The sequence below is a fragment of the Vanessa cardui genome, chromosome 5 (genome assembly GCF_905220365.1).
Source record: "Vanessa cardui chromosome 5, ilVanCard2.1, whole genome shotgun sequence".
NCBI classification, from domain to species: Eukaryota; Metazoa; Arthropoda; class Insecta; order Lepidoptera; family Nymphalidae; genus Vanessa; species Vanessa cardui.
In genome coordinates, this window is record NC_061127.1 from 368613 (window position 1) to 387705 (window position 19093).

The 19093-nt window shown below is 31.6% G+C and overlaps 1 protein-coding gene across 1 annotated transcript in view; it reads right to left on the reverse strand.

Moving 5' to 3' along the window:
- LOC124529872 overlaps window positions 1–19093 on the reverse strand; it is a 45905-nt gene that overhangs the window by 26367 nt on the left and 445 nt on the right. The window lies entirely within an intron of this gene.

Sequence of the window (19093 nt, forward strand, 5' to 3'; positions counted from 1 at the left end):
TATCTCCTGTTGATGACAAGATTCCTTTTAATGTGTATAGTCCACCAATATCCTTCAATGTTGATTTGATTTGAACGTGGCAGATTTAATTAATCTGATAATTGCAGGTATCTTACGATTTAATGACCGCCAAGCACCAAATAGTACTGTTTGCCCAAACTTGAAGTGGTACTATTTCGTTAAGATTCATTTGTCCTAACCACTGGGCCGTCTCGAAAACAAAAAAGTTTATCAAACTCATAAATGTTTCAAAATGCCTTGATAATCAAATAAAAATTAGTTATAAAATCTTTTTATAACAAACAATTCGCGTTTATTAATAATAAAACTATTAATAATTACGTATATCTATAAACTTGTTAGATATATAAACTCTACTAAGTATACCTTTATATGATTATGAAATTTTAACGTGTTGCCTACCCACAGTAAGCAGGGCTGCCCGTGCACGAATTAGTTTAATCCGGAACGAAGTGTTTCTTGATGATTAAAACACTTCGAAACTAATAGTGGATAAGTAATATTAAGATTCGTGTGTACTATTTGTAGGGCTGCCACATACGACTTTTGATTAAAAAAAGTCTTTATTTATTTATTTAAACTTTATTGCTTTATAAACTTTATAAATATATACATATAACATACATTTAATAATATACTAATGATAAAGTAACAAAAGGTTAACAATAATACTAAAAGTACAGTGTAATAATAACAGCTTAAATAAAATAAAAGGGAACGAAACCAAGAAAGGCGATAAAAGCTAAGACTTATATTTCTTTAGACTTTAAATGTGAATGTATATGTATATGTTTTGGAAGATATAGTATACAGGTCTCATAGAATGTCTAGTAAAATTTTAGTAAAGTCATTCCGTAGTAATCACAACATATTTCTACAAATTACATTTAAATGCACAGTAACAATCAAATAAAATAAAACATCATTACAATAAAAAAAAAGTCTAACACTGTTTCATCATCTATCAATTCTGGCAAGTATAAAAATAAATAAAAAACTAATGTCACTGTCTAAAGTGTCAATGTTGTCAGCCCTATTCACACACCAGCGTTAATAAAATTATAATATTAAAATGTTGCCAGCATACAAGACTGTTACTAAAGTAATATAATATTAGGATGATGACCAGAGCGTTGAATTTGGAGTCGAGTTAAACTATCATTGACACTACGAGTAGCTGCAATTTTTGTTACATTGTTTGAAACAAATATAAAACTAAATATTTTAAATTTATTTAGCCTTCAATATTACATCAGTAGAATTTAATGATTGCGATCTTAAAAATGAATTGAAATACACAACAATGTTGTGTTGCGTTCATTTTAAGAGCTTAGGTATTGCCATACATAAAAATCGTAAACATTAAAAATACGTATTTTATAATTTGTTACCTCAGACGCATATAAAATTACAGTTCAAATTATTTTAAGTAGAAATTGACAAATAATTCCAAATGTCAACTGTGGTAGTTTATCTTTTTTAATTATTCTATTTTATTAATTGCAATATGCGGTAGAATTAACCGACTTTGTATCAAGTTGTTATGGCTAAGTTATGATAAATAATAAAAAATGTAGTCAATATGTTTCCGCATCTACCTACTGAGTATGACTTTGAAAGGCTTTGAGTGTAATTAAAATCTACATTCCTTAATAATTACATTAAAATACAAATTAATGTTATAATTTTTAGAGCACGACCATAACTGGACGACTTACCATAATTTCATCACGATTGAATTGTGAATTGAATGAACTTACAAATATCTATCTTTATATACATATTATCTATGTATAAAGGTAGATAAACGCTCGCTTGCAATAATGACACTAATACTAGTAAAATTTCGTACAGAGATTGAACTAATGTTAACATTTTTAACGTTAATTTATTGGAGTTTTACAGTAATTTAGTTATAATTTACATCTACATTAATTAAATAATGTGTCATATTTTATAGACATTGTGTATAATGTCTGACATAATAACGCTATAATCCTACAAATACTACAAATTGTATAGTCCAGGTGTCGACTGTAAAATACACTTTAAATAAATGAAATAATATTTCTGAGATAGCAGATTCGAGGCGTGTACCAAGTTCCATCAACAGACTCGCTCACTCAATCTTCAACCTTGTACTGATAAAAGGTCGTAGAATATTAATAAAATATAATTTCTATAAAGTTTAATTTATATATCAATAAAATGTTTTCGTCTGGTCTCCCTATGACACTCATAAACGTGTTACATTAGCCATTATATTTATGTTACGATACTTTGATATTACTTAATTAAGTAATGCTAATAATATTTAGCATATACAAAGTTGAAGGCCCGCCTTCCTAATGATTGACATTGACACTTACAATTCCTTTTTAACAGTAATTTACCATTCAGGGGTAGATAAAACAGTAAAATATCAATATGATGCTTGGAGTCTCAATGGCGTTTAGCGGCCCGATACTCAATTTAGAAAGGAATCTGTGAAAATTATTTACTATTTTTATAATTGTTAAAAGGATTTGCCGCATAATTTATTTTTAATATAAATATTATTATTAAATTAATATTATAACAGCAATAACACGTTAATTAAATTATTTATGTGTAAATTATTTTATTACTCACGTATATAATGATAATATCTTTCATAAAATGTGTGATTAAGACACACGCTAAGTGTAGTTAAGATTATTTATATTGATTTTATAAGTTTATCCTAGATAATCTACAAAGGCGCTATATTTAATGTTTCAAGTTGAAACAAAGATAACCGACTAGTTTTCGCCTGCGGTTTTGCTCGCGTTTTAGGGTGCTTGTTGTCGTATGTGAGGCAAAAGAAGTAGACTGTATCCTTTCTCGGAGCTCAAGTTTGCTTCATACCAAATTCGGTTCAGTGGTTTAGTCATGAAAGAACGACAGACACGGCTACTTGTACATTACAATATTAATATAGATTAATGTAATTAATTATATTAAGGTTTGCTATTGTATCAAATAATTAGAGTTACGAGTATAGTTATAAGAAAGTAAACGAATGCTCGAGAGCCGAGATGGCCCAGTGGTTAGAACTCGTGCATCTTAACCGATGATTTCGGGTTCAAACCCAGGCAAGCACCACTATATATGTGTGTTTAATTTGTGTATAAACACAAATTAAACACACATATATAGTGGTTTACGCCGAGCACGAGATAAATTATAAAATTTATCTCGTGCTCGGCGGTGAAGGAAAACATCGTGAGGAAACCTGCATGTGTCTAGTTTCATCGAAATTCTGATACATGTGCATTCCACCAACCCGCATTGGAACAGCGTAGTGGAATATGTTCCAAGCTCTCTCCTTAATGAGAGAGGAGGCCATTAGCCCAGTAGTGGGAAATTTACAGGCTTTACTTTACTTTATTTTTACTTTTAAACGAATGCTCAATAGAACGACGTTGAACTCGTTTGAGTCTTTTCGACCGATCTTATAAAATTCATAATAAATAAATAACATGATAGTGAACGAATAATGAACCTCACATTTTAGTGAATTAAAAATGAAAGTTTCTTAAAAGTTTGCATTTATGAGTAAGCGTACAGTCGGGTTAAGAAAAGGTTCTTCGCTTTAAGATCTATTCTCGTGGGTTCACTATGAGCGATAATCTGCTTTACCGATCGAGAGTATATGACACTGACAGACATAATCCTGTATTTTGAAAGCTTGTTACACTATTTTGAACCAAGTTATCATAGTACGTAAGTTTAATTTTATATTCAGTTTTCAGTTTAGTGTTTTAGTTTCAAAATGTACGGTAGGTAAGAGCTTACGACTTAGCAAAGGAATGAATTTGAAAACTGACGAAGGTTTTCTTACTCTGACGGTACATACCATTTCTCCTGTTTGTTTCATTGGGGGTTGTTGAATTGAAACTCTGGTTATATTAAGTTGCAATGGTTTCTACGGGAATTGGATTGATATAATGTCGATACATTATATCATACGACTGATGGACTGCGAAGTAAATTCTTTTTAGATTCCGATGAGTAAGTCCATCGCAAAATTGAATATCTTAGAGGGAAGTTCATGCCCTTTAATGTGCATGAATTCGCAGATGTTTCAAATTAAAAAAACTGGGAATGATTAAAAAATAATAAAAAGCAAGATCAATGCCCTCTTCGCCTCTGTTTGTCGAAGATGTTCTTTTTGTTTTTGTTGCTGCTTATAGTTGACGAGTTGAATTTGGAAGTAAGAGGAAATAAAATGATCCAAATTACCAAATAATATACATTATGTCTTCTTCAAATTTTCAATAATGTTTTTGGTAGAATTATAACTAATGAACTGACCCTAGTATATGAAAATTATCCACTATCTAAGGAGTTTCTAAGGAGAATGCCTGTGTAGCTAAGGAGTGTCTAAGGAGAATGTCTGTATGTCTAAGGAATGTCATTCCGAACTGTTGCGATGGTCGCTTTTTGACGATCATGAAACAAGTGCTTGCGTCATTCCATACCCGCGAGCAGTCCAATTGCCTACAAAACAGTTTAATCAGCGGTTTTAACGCATATGAAGAATGTAGGCTGGCCTACATTTGCATGTAAATTATTAATATAACACGTATAGGCGTGGTATACAAACGGAATCGGTATATGGGACGTATAAATTATCAATTTATATATATTATGCATTTCGGGGCCGCGTCGATGTAATTGGATCAACGATCGGCTCTCCAAGGCGTACGACTCGTGTGACTTTTGATATTTAAAAGCTAAGGTCTTTTTAATATTTAGACAATTTGAAATCTACACTAGTTATTAAATAGTTTATGAGATTATTTTACACATATGTATAATTTTTGAACCTTAATGGGATTGCGCAAACAGATAATAATGTCAGTAGATCATATTGGTTTTAAATAATTCTAGCAAATCAAAATCAAATCAAAATAAACTTTATTCAAGTAGGCTTTTACAAGCGCTTTTGAATCATCATTTTACAATTAAGTGAAGCTACCACCGGTTCGAAAAGTAAATTCTACCGAGAAGAACCGGAAAGAAACTTAGTAGTTACTCTTTTTCAACATTTGAAAAATACAAAGTCATGTTAGTTAATACATTATTTAGATTAAAAAGCATTACTACATGAATATAACTTCAGTTTTTATTAAATAATCAATTGAGTGTTCATTAGATTATCATAATTATTAATAATAAATGTACCTTCCGATCAATGCGTCTATTTATCCGTGTTAATGTAAATATTTCCTTCACGATAGTCCCAATAATAATCAGGAACCTGGAAATGGTATATGTTGGTCCTCCCGTCCTTCTATACGAGTAAAGCCTTAGCTTTTTCTCCGGTCGTGTTGTGCTTTGCGAGTATTGGTGATTGTAAGGAAATTGAGAATGCGAATATTCGTGCAATGTAAAAGGTCCTGCACAATGAGCTGATTATATGTCACTGTCGAAATTGCGTTTATAAGATTTTAAAGATTACATTTTCATTTTAGTATCAAACGATTGCATACTTAGAAATGATTAAAACAAAATAAATATTATAATAATAAGCTTATGAGAAAGTCTAAATTTTTATTATTCCTAAAGACTCCCGAAATAGGAATCGTCATAATAAGCTCGTATTATAATCCGTAAAATATTATTTTTCTTTTAAATAAAATCTGTCAACAGCCACTGTGGCACTTTTCGAATTGATTGATTTATGCCAAATTTAATTAATTTATCCTCAGTGATAGGACAGTTGCTAAAATTTTAATATTCATATTATTATAATCAGTCTCGTTTGTTTTATTAATATAAAATGTAGGCTTATATAAACGATTTAGTAACTCGAAAATGAATTTCATAAATACTTAAATATTCAACACTGTATATATTCATAAATCAATAAGGCGATAAGTTTTTGGAATAGAATACCAGATGTTATTTGTTAACGATCATGGTGGTTTATTACGATATATAGAATATACATTGAGAAAGTTATTCTATAAGATGGCGCTAGAATCCACAGATTAAAAACATGCTAAGCACGTAGGAAAACATAAATATAGGAATATGTTTTAGGCATAAGTTTGATGACCATGTCCTGACTTGTTTTGTACTTTGCAATTCTCAACCAACGAGTCAAATATGACGGACAGTAGGAATATGTGCTCTGACCCACAAATGTCAAATCTTTTACTTTTGTATTCTGACTCGATAGAAATTCGACACTAAACATATCCAACAATCCATTTCCAATAGTTAAAAACGATTTTGAGAATCACTCCGTATTCCATCATATTACGTAACAAAAATACCGATTTCATAACATGTTATAATTTACACAAGATATGAGTGACATAAATTTGCACCACGGACGCCGCTAAGAGGTGACCTCTCGTTCGGTATTGCGTGTTATCAATCGAAATCGTTTTAATCAGACCAGTTTAAAAGTGACCATGATTCTAAGCTGCTGTGATAAATAAATCGTCCTACAATAAAATTTGATAAGATTTAAAAAATATTGAAAAAAAAATCTAGATGTAATCTATATTAATATTATAAATGTGAAAGTTTCTCTGTCTGTCTATCATCATTTGTCTGTCACCAAATTTAATGAAATTTGGTGTGAAGCAAACTTGAACTCCGAGGAAGGACATAGACTACGTTTAATGTTGTCTTAGATTTTCGCGATTATTACACATTGAAATAAAACTAGTTTTAACGGATTTAAATCGCGTATATTAATTATTTTTATCATCCCGACGTTTCGAGCACTTTACAGCGTTCGTGGTCACGGGTAGACCGTGATCTATTTAAATCCGTTAAAACTAGTTTTATTTCAATATGCTACGCTGTTTGCCTATGACATGTAAACAAACCAACCCCCAAAACGAGAACGAAGCCGCGGGCGTCAACTAATATTAAATAAATATTTAATTCATTCATAATTATTATATGTTTTCAAAACATAAGAAACTTATTATTTAATAACGCGCGAATGTTTATTATTTTAATACAGTACGGTCAAACGATATCGAAAGATAAAGAAACAAAATTATATGGGCCAATCAGTACGATACTGGTCACACACGTCAATAGTTTTCGCACGCTTAGAAATATATATCACCCGTTACGTCACTGTCGCTGATAAAGCGTTGACTCGAAGGCTGAGATGCTCTGTCCCTTTTAAGTCAGTACAGTATCAATCGGCAAAACACCAACACAATCTTGGTTACTTTCGGAGTAGAATAAATTATATTATACTATAGATTAAAATCTTTTGTCAATGAAATTAAAGGGCGAGTGAGCCATAACTATTGGCACAAGGGACATAATATCTTAGTTCCCGAGGTTGGATTCGCATTGGTGATGTTAGGAATGGTTAATCTTTCTTACAGGGCCATTGTTTATAGGCGGTGGTGACCACTTACCATCAGGTAGCCTTTATGCTCATCTGCCAAACTAAAGCTTAAAAAAATGGAAGTATTAATTATACATCGACTACACTAATTTTTTTTAATCCTATTCACATGTTTGCGAAGTATATTGACAAATACGAATATGTACATATACATCGATAACAATGTGTTACAACAAAAATTACATATAAATATTTACTTTATAATACAATAACAACAGTATTACGCAACGTCAATAAAATGAGTTTTCTAAAACACAAATTCGCTTATTAACAAAATAATTCCTTCGATAGTCCGTACTAAAATATCTTCAGAGTACAAAATCCAAACAATCAACTAAAGTGGTCTCAAATCCGTTTAAGCATCAGAAAATGTTCTTTTACTTAATATGATCGCAGTTTATGTTGTGTTTAACATTATCGGAAATCTTGCAGCATGATATTATATAGTAATGCATTGAAGTGATACAACACTCAACAGCCGTTTTATTTATTCGGCTGAAGTAGCGACGTGCTATCACCGCAGTCCGTGCCAGCCAACTCAAATAAAACTTAATGCAATTTATTACACGTTACTCAACACTTGTAAAACCACTTCTTATATTTATTCATGAGTAATAAGTCCACGCTTTCTTTTTATCCGCCTTTATGAAAACAATAAACTTAAAAAATTAAAATTTTATTAATTTTTTTTTTATTCTCATCATTCGCGTCTTAAGGAAGAGTGTTGTGTGTTATTTTGTAGAATACATACGATAAGTGAAAATCAATAAAATAAAACCCCTAGCTATATATAATAAGGCAAAAACATTACGGTGGCTTTCTGGAGTGTCTCCTTTGTTTGTTTAGTAGTTTTTTCTTGCTTGACAGTTATTGACAAGCTTTAGTATTACTATTAAAAAAATAGGAATAAAAGTGCAGTGTGTGTTGGATAAATGCAAATTCATAGAATTTCATTCGTAGAATTTAAAAATTAATTGTCATTTACTTGTATTAAAAAGTTAAAAAGCAAAATCAAAATAAACTTTATTCAAGTGGGCTTTTACTAGCACTTTTATACAACTTAATTCCGAAATTTATAGTTTAGTCGTAATAATAATACGTGGAAATTAACAGCAATAACAAGCAATTAGCGAATAATATAAAAATATATATATCGTGACACATTTGTTTTACAACTTGTAGTATGACTCAGATCGACATATAAAGCCATTAAGTCTACCTGTTGCTCTATATCGCCTCATATGGATGAGAAGTACGTATTTTCAAACGACATTAACTGTAAAATCAATTTATTATTGAGATTTCGAAGTATATCAAGTTAAATTATGCACTTTCATAAGAATTTTCTAACTAATGCAATTTAACTGGGCCTGTGTACCCGGGGCCTCATATATCGATAGTGAGGGTTGCAACATTGCTATAAACACATTTAAAAATAAAAAATAAAAGTGTTCGAAAATTATTGAGGATAAATTTAATCGTATAGAAAAAAGATAAAAAAACATATTTGGTCCCGCTTCGATTCTTTCTCCGGTTATTCTCAGGTCTGAGCTGTTAAATGCCGAACCGGTGGTATCTTCTTTTTTGCATAAAGATTTTTGACTTTGATATAAGTTCCAATACTTGGAGGTTATTTCCAGTATGTGTAGACGGATGGAGAAATGGTCCACCTAATGATGGAAACCCATAATTAATTTTTTTTACAATTCCTTATTTTATCTTGTGTTAAACTGGCTCACTCATCCTTCAAACCAGAACATAAGAATACTTCTTACTCATAATGATGGCTGTCTTAAACCCTAACAACAAATAATAAATATAAATAACTATTTCGGTTACTAACATAGAATAAAATGAACAAATATTTGGTTAACATATGTATTAATATATTTATCTTTCTCATACATTGATAGCGAAAGCTGATTTTTGTCCCAATTAAGTTAACTACACTTCAAAATCGGTTATGGTCTCATTTTGAAGAGCAGAAGATGAGCAGAAAATTAAAGAGGATTCTTGATTGCATTCACCCAATTGTTAAAATTTAACAAATGATTAATTTTATAGAGAAGTAAAATGGTCAAACGAAGAACGACGAACGACAATCAAAAAAATATTTTGAATAAACGCGAAGTTTCGCGAGAGATCCACTAGAATTATAATGATTAAGCGGAAAAATAAATAATCTAGTTTATCTTTTATAAGATAAATTAAAAAAAGGCGTGGCTTTGAAACAAATAACACGCCGTCCGTACTATACAGCCCTACGTGGTTCCAACTCACGTTGACAGTTGCATTTTGAAATTCGCACGTGTGCGGAACCACGCACGTCGTATGTAGAACGCCATATATCAGATAAGAAATATACCGATGCAATTTTACGAGTGCGTTTCCGATTAAATAGTAAATTCATTTAAATATTCGTGATTATTGGTATTAGGAAATCGACACACGTGCGGTAGTTAGTAATCTGTTGGAGGCATTATAATTTCAAAACTATATTTTATATGTCACTTTGTATAGTTATTTTTACTAATGTAAATAAACAAATGAACCTTTTTTATTGAATAAGGGATATTTTTATTTTCAATAAATAAATAATCATTACCATCATTCTCATTACACAGTATAAAATAATGTCGCTTACTGCTGTCTGTCCCTAAGCATGCCTAGATCGTTAAAATTACGAAAATTATTTGGATGCGGTTTTTAATAGATAGAGTGATTTGAGAGGATGGTTTTTGTATATAATACACAGACAATAAGGTAAAAAAACTGATAATTAAAGAAGTTTCTCATGTGATGTTGTAAATAAACAAATTATATATAATATATATTGCACTAGTATTGCACCCATGCGAAGCCGGGCCGGGTCGCTATAAATAGATATATCTAATACAATTTATTATACCTTCAAAGTAAACTTAGCAACAACAAGTGTTGCTTAATTAATTCAATACGAATATAAAACTTTGTAAAAAAAAACGTTATCTAGAAAATACGCGGCCGGAAAAAGTCTTATTTATATAATTATTATTTGATGTTAGTTAAACTATTAAAATACATACAGATCAAAGCTATGCTTACGTTACCTTTCTATTTCTGTGAATATCGGTTTAATCGTTAAGTTTATGACAATTTTATGGATATGATTCGTATTAGGCAAACGCAAGTGTTGCGAATTATGATGACTCAGCTGTTTATTTATACTCGATATGCAACATTGTGTGACTTAAGTTTCTGCTTTTTTATGCTAACTCAATAAAAATATTTACTTATTTAAAATTAACTTTAACAACAATCATTATTTACCACAGACATTACTTTTAATATATTTTTTACATTCATATAATCTCAGAGAAAACAAATGTCAGATGTAGCGTTCGGAACATTAAAATGAAGCAACGCAAAACGAATACACAAATATTGCAGTAACACTGCACTTAAGTTTTAAGCATCGCCCTGGAAGAAGATTCACTTCAGCAACAGTTATATCGAAACTTAGATGTGCAAAGCTATAGCGAACCGAATATAAACACAGAAAGCCTCAGAAAACCTAACGTAAGCTCAAGTGATAATGTTCCATATCTTAAACTTAGTTACCCTAATATCTTGGTAGACTAATAATCAATTATCAAAATTTCCTTAATTATACAAATTGTGACTTGAAATTGAAACTGGTTTTGAAGACTGGAGATTTTCGAAAGATATTCTTTTTAAGAAAAAACAATTAAAAAAAGACATTCAGCCCACTGAGACAAACAAATATACGTAATAGAAATAACTTTTATTCTCCGGGAAAACCCAAAGACATTGCTAGTATATGAATCACACATTGGGTGCAACTTGATACATATTTTCTTTCCATTGACATATTTTCAATCCGTTTTCCTTCAGAAAAATGTCACTCATAGCCTATTTTGTTCATACTAGCCAAAGGAAATTAATTTAAAAAGTCTTCCAAACACCAGCACGCAGCATGATATAACAATCAGTAATCGATCCGTCAATCCACATCACAGATCCAGTTTACGACACAACGAGGCATGACAATAGCCGAACCGCATTCCGAGTCCGAGAGAGAGCTGTCACATCTGTCAAACACATAACGTGACCTTGACACACAGTCCAAGGCCCAAAAATAATGCACGAATGAATCACTCACATTAACGGCTCCAGGCGGCTTTTGTTTTCACCTCTTTATGTCACTATTCCGCTTATAAGCGTGAAGTGAATTTCGTTGTTTAGTTAACTAGTAGACACACCCGTCGTCGCTCGATTTTGAGGAGTTAGTTGTCATGTGTTATATTATCAAATATCTTCATATCGGTTCAGTACTTTGATATCGACAGAAAGACGTCAGAGAGAGGGCTACTTTCAGATGTATAACATTAATATAGATTAATCAAAGTAATCTCTAATTATAAGTATTTCTTTGTGTATTATTACAATTACATACATATTAGTAACTAGCTGTCATCCCGACTTCGTATGGCTAAATTTCATAAAACAAATTAAAGAAGATAATTCCTAAAGGCCTTCCTTAATTAATGAAAAAATCATAGTACAGTCAGAAAAGTGAAAAATAAAAAAAATGAAATTAAAAAACGGACAATGCAGAGTACATTTACACAAAATGTACTAAACAGTGAGTCAATACTGAATCTTGTATAAATTATTCTGTAACTTAAAACTATGTATAATAACATACCAATGTCACGGATTAAAAAAAATAGATTTGACAGCTGACGTCCTTGTATGCATGTGTGAGTTGTGTATGTTTGCCGACATTTGTTTTTTATTATATTACCTGTTTTACCGAATTCGTCAAATTAAGGAAGCAATTATTATATAATTTACATAATATTTGTATCAAAAGAATAATCCATCAAATAAAAACATTGTAAAAAAATGTTCTTGAAACGGATTATATTTTACAGCGGCTTTGCTCGCGTGGAAATTGACTATCTGAAATTTTAAACCCTTTTACACCCCCTTAGAGATACAATTTCCGAAATTCCTTCCTTAGTAATATATACATAGATTTCCACTAAGTTTTCATTCAACTGAGGTTAAGTACTTATTAAATACTGCATCTATCCGCAGACATTAGAATAGCTTCAGTTTAGTATTTTTTCTGTTGCGAAACACAGAATAACATATCTGTATCTGAATATTGATTTTATGTGTATTTTTATTAATATGTCTAAATAATTCTCCTCTTTCTTTAAGTTGTCTGGTAAATAATTCTCTATGTCAAAAAGTAGATCAATATCTATCAGTAAAGTATTATATAGCTTTAAAGATTCCACTCTTCATTAACGTGTTATTATTTTGTATGGTGTATCAGAAAGTATTACATTATTATATAACACAGAAAAGATATAAAGTAATTTTTACTTTATATCTTTTCTGACAACACTTTTGGAACAAGACCATGACTCTTACTTTTGTGATCATTATTAATTACATTCCACGAATCATTGATTTCATATAAAGGCATTGCAATTATAATCGGTACAAAGATTTTATCTCTTAGAACAAACATTCCATAGAGATACTGAGATAAGTTACAAAGCTGTTCACATAGAGCCTTAGCGGAGAAAGTTGTATTAAAAAAATAAAATTTATACACTTTTGTAGGCCTTTGTTAAAGTGACAATGAAAACACTTTCAATTGAGAAACTATTGCATAAAATCGAAGCTTTTTATAATTATGTAAAATGTTTAAAATACATAAAATTAGAATAAAACGACTATAAACTATTCGTGTCGCAAAATCATTTAAGTGATCCGAGCGATGCCGCTTAGTCTGGCTTTATTTGCTAATATTACATTCGCTACCCAAGCCAGGAATTAATCAGTCAATCAAAGTATTGAATTATTTACCATCCTTATGATTCAATCAAGGTATACTTGACGCTATCAATAGTCAACTCCGGTTGTAACAAATGAAAATAAAGTCTATAATTTTGACAAATGTTTTAAATTAAAATCACACTTCCTAGATTTGGTAATAGTGATTTTTAATTCAGATCTACTTTAGTAGGTTAAAAGGACCCCTAGTGCATATATGAAATAATTAATTAAACATTTTAAATTAGCAAGCTACATTATTACGAAAGTTTTCATAATCTACTTTATGTGACAATATCATAAATATCCTGCTATTTTTATTTCATTCCGCATGATTGATGTATAATGATGCAATTGATAAATGCTAATATTGTCTTTCTCAAATGATATTGCAGTCTTTTAATTATTAATAAATTTAAAAATACAATGCGAACTTGGTAGATACCACCTGTTTACATTTACTTTGTAATAATAATTTGTAAGCCTGGTTTATGGTTCAAAAGGGTACAAGTGTAATTTGAGACACACGTGTCATAACATTATTGAACCATCAGCTTGGAAGTAAATCGTCTGCATGTTTTTTCAATCACATTATTTCAATCAGACTTTTTCATTTGGAACAGGACAGACCATAGGACGAAATGACGGAGCTTGTATAACGAAAAGGCACGCGATGAAATTATCGAAAAATTATCTGGAAGGTATATCTCTATTAACCATAAATACACACAACCGCCTTGTGAACATAGACATATAATTTATTTTTGTTTCTATGATGTATAAGGTTAAGATGCAGGCGTTCTAAGTCGAGATCGAGTCGAGATGGCCCAGTGGTAAGAACGCGCGCATCTTAACCGATGATTGCGGGTTCAAACCCAGGCAAGCACCGCAAATGACAAATTTAATAGAAATTCTGCCACATGTGTATTCCACGAAACCGCATTGGAACAGCGTGGTGGAATATGTTCCAAAAACCTTCTCCTCAAAGGGAGGGGAGGCCTTTAGCCCAGTTGGAATTTACAGGCTGTTGTTATTGTTGATGTATAAGAAATTATAATTTCTATTCTATTCAATTCAATGCCTATGAATGAAGGACTATCTGATAATAAATTATCAGATAGTCCTTTTGCCTTCCTAAGATAAAGTTCTCAAGTGGTGACCCACAATTAATTATTATCTCACACAATATTTTTATACGCATTTAAGGTATTTAATGTGAAAATTATTGCCAACATTTGGACCGCCAAAATGATATTAATAGCTTTGCCAAATATGGGCAAGACTAGTAACCTAAGGCCAGTCATGGACAACTGACATAATTATACAAAAACAGCAATATACGTCAAAACTGAGGCACTGAACATCCGCCCCATTGAAATAATTTAAACATTATATAAATATTATTAATCATTATTATATTGTACGGGCATATTATTTAACATACATAAAAATATCTTAAAACATAAGCCAGTAAGCGTCAGCTCTTTGCAAGAAAAACAAAAATTTTGTTTGAGATTTTAACAATTTGCTTGCATTGTATAAAATAATTATGATTAGGATTTGAAAAAAATAAATTACATTATTCATTTATTAATTAAGAACGTGATATATGTAACTTTACTAGCGACCCGTCCCGGCTACGTACGGGCTCAATGCTGATACTAATTATACAAAATTTCTTTATTTACGATATCACATTAAAAACTTCTAAAATTAGAAGTATTTCTTTACTTTATTGTCCACGTACAGCGTAAAACCCACTGCGTAATTTAAAGATCTAAGCATTCATAGGGCCAGACAGGCGGTCAGCGATTTTCAACCGACTTCCAAAAGGAGGAGGTTATCAATTCGTCTGTATTTTTTTTTTTTTTTTTTTTGTTTTATACTATGATGACCGATCACCATATCCGACCAACTTGTCCTGCTCTGTAATGCCGACGATACGACAAATATACTCACAAATTTACACTCAGTGTAGTTGCTATAGTAGCGATGATATAACGTAACCGAAATTACGAATTAATAAACCGACAACAACACGCGTATATATCTTTGCGAGGGTGTAAATTTTAAGTATAATGTAGTGCTGACTTGTATCACATGTACAATACTTTTACGTAAGACTACACCTGTTTTCCGGCGCGCCTTGCGAGGTCGAGTACCTGGGAATGCAGTCAACGACTAATGACGTCACTGGTCTATACAACATTACCTCTACACTCCACGTGTATGTGTGTGCCCTTATAACAATTAATATAAAGCCGATAATACGACGGAATTAAACATCCTGTCGTTGCGAATAATTTTAAGTAAGTCAGTCGATATCATTTTTGTCGGGTTTTCACACGCTTTTAAATGCTAAAGTGCGTTCTTACGAAAGTCGGAGAGACCTTACTTCGGATGTGAATTTTTTGTAACTCAATCATACTTAAATTAACTTAATTGACGAATAAAATTAAAAATATTGTCAATAAAAGAAATTATACAGTTATTAGTGGCTTGACTCGTGCTGCTGAATGTCATCGCGACGAGAAAAATAAAGCGATGACAATATTGTATACGATTCTTTTTACGAATTATATGAAGTGAAACTTAACTAAATATAGCAGGTTCAGATCCTGACTACATAAAGGCAGTTTTAATAGTCATCATGCTATACTTTGGCTAACGTCTGAGGAAACGGTGCACTTTTTTCTTCAATGGAGAAGGAGACTCTAGCCCGGTGGTGGCTCACTTAAATTGTAACTGTACTTTGTTACTTAAGTCACTTAAGAATTGTGAGAAAACCTGCACATTTCGGGTGGCCGCCACACTTATTCCAATAATGAGCATTGGTACCTTAAAAGGATTTAGGCCTCCGACATTGGGACACTGCGGGCTGCTCCTAATTTTGTTTTAATTAATAAAATGACTTCAAAAACATTGAGCAAGATGTTTTCTTTGTAATTTCTCTTTTCGGTAACAAGTTACATAAGTTAGGTGCCTGTAACTTCATTAGCATTACAACAGAGCTTACAATGAGAGTAATTAGCAACAGGCCGGGCTACTTTCACACTAACAGCTCTGGTTTTTTTAAAACAAATGTTCTTAAAATGTATGATTGCTTTTTTGAAACACGTAGTCCTATTGTTTTATTTACTCTTTCTTTATTCAAATTAGACGTGTTACGCTAGATTGAGCCGAGATGGCCCAGTGGTTAGAACAAGTGCATCTTAACCGATGATTGCGGGTTCAAAACCACTGAATATTCTTGTGCTTAATTTGTGTTTACAATTCAACTCATGCTCGGCGGTGAAGTAAAACATCGTGAGAAAATGCATGTGTCTAATTTCATAGAAATTATGCCACAAGTGTTTTCCACCAACCCGCATTGGAACAGCATGGTGAAATATGTTCCAAAACCTTCTCCTCAAAGGAAGAGGAGGACCTAGCAGTGGGAAATTTACAGTCTTTTATTGTTGTTTTACGCTATTATAGAAAATACAGATTAAAATAAAAGAATACATCTGCCTTCAAGGAATCGTCGAAAAAGGGGTTTAGAAAGTTGAAAATGTTAATGGAATATCAGATTATTAATTACATTCCCGAAAGGTTTTTGGGAACTTCATCCTTAAGGAGGAATCGCAGGGATTACTTTTTATGAATGTACACGAATTAAAAGGATACGGGCTTCTAGTTATGACATTTTTTTTATGGAATAGGTTGGCGGATGAGCATATAGGCCACCTGATGGTAAGTGGTCACCATCACCCATAGAAAATGACGCTGTAAGAAATATTAACTATTCCTTACATCGTCAATGCGCCCCCAACCTTGGGAACTAAGCTGCTATGTCCCTTGTGCCTATATTTACACTGACTCACTCACCATTTAAACTGGAACACAACAATACGCAGTATTGTTGTTTTGCGGTAGAATATCTGATGAGTGGGTGGTACCTACCCAAACGGACTTGCACAAAGTAAAATTTGTATGGATCATGACCCTACAACCAAGTAAAATTTGTATGGATCATGACCAAACCTGCGACTAAGCTCTTCAAGCTTTATATCAAGCGATATTTAATAATTTTCACTCTGTTGACATAAATAGTAACTATAATATTCTTATGTTTTTACAAAATAGTTCTGTTTACAGGACGTTTTCCTAACCTCCCGTAATGACAGTCGTCGTGAACGAATTCGCTCAGCAGGACAAAATCATCATAACACATCATATAATAGATTGAAATAATACTTTATTTAATTCAAAACGTAGTGTGCCCAATTTGTAAATTTGCTTAATGATTCAATTCTGTATCTGAGTAATGTACCCACATCTCTGTATATGACTGGTGCTATGGGATACATCCTTAGACTTAGGTTTCTACGCTCATAACTAGATTCCGGGTGGTAGAAGATTAGAACAGGCGATACACATTTCAGAGGAAAAGCATTATCTAAGGCCAATACATATTAAGAGACGCGACACAAGTCAAAAACTAGGCTACTTTTATATTCAGAACGAAATCATATTACTAAGAAACACTATTTACAACGAAATATATTTAAAATCAATTTTATTTCGCATATATTTAAATAAAACTATTTATCTAAATGTAATACGAATTCACTGTGGATTTAATAGAATAATACTGTGTTACATTAAAGGCAGATAAAGAGATTAATTAAATACGTTTGAAAACATTAAAGTTATCTTAATTGAATTTGAAGCAACTGTAGTGATATTCTGTAACAATTAACTTCGTATCTCACCCGTGTAATGTCGACAACCGACTTACAGCGATATGTCATATCAATACGTGTATCCTATAACATTATATAATTATCGTAGTCAATGTCGCATATAACATTTTGACATTTCACGTTCCTGTTCTGAGGTGAATTTCGAGTTTCTTCTTACAGAACCTATTCTGTTTAGTGATAAAAACCTTATACTATTTCAAGAGGTAATACTCTAATACAATAAGTTTTACTCTATTAGAAATAAATATTAGGGAATCTTTCATTATTTTTAAGTAATGTTTTGAAGGACGAGCAAATGCACCTGTTGCTAAGTGGTCACCACCGCACAATTATATTGGTGCTGTCAGTAATATTAATAATTCCTTACATCTAACCTGGATCACTCATCCTTCAAAGCAGATTACTAAGTATTTCTGTTTGTCAGTAAAATGTATGATTATTGGGTGGTATCTAACAAAATGAGTTTGCCCAAAGCCCATCGATCAATCCAATGTAATATGAAATATTTGTCAAATACAGTTCCTATTACTCTGGGGCGCGATAACAACAGGGTAAAAACGAAACTATTAAGTCACACAAGGCGATATTAGTAACTTGAGCAAGCAAGTTAAAATTAATATTAAATGAAGTCAGCGGAAATCGGGCATTATAGTCCAACAATCAATAACTAGATCAGCAACTTCCCTAAATGTCGTTCTGTAAAATGAGGGTTCAAAAGTGCTTGTAAAAGCCTACTTGAATAAAGTATATTTTAATTGGTTTTGCGAAATGAAGAACTAAACAGTTTATCGTTATATATTTTCGCGCCAAATAATATTTATCTCGTTTAGGTGGCACTCTTACCGTTTACCTCAAATATAATAATAGAGATATCAAGAAAATGTCTTTGGTAGCGTAACTTTTCCATTTATTTATTTTTTTCTATTGAAAATATAAATAAAAGCAAAAGTACTTAATATTAAAATTTCAAGTTATTTTTGTATTTGCTCCTCTTTTGAGAGCACAAAATAAATATCAACTTTTCACGTATTGTTAAATTGCACACGATAATCTCAAAAGTTAA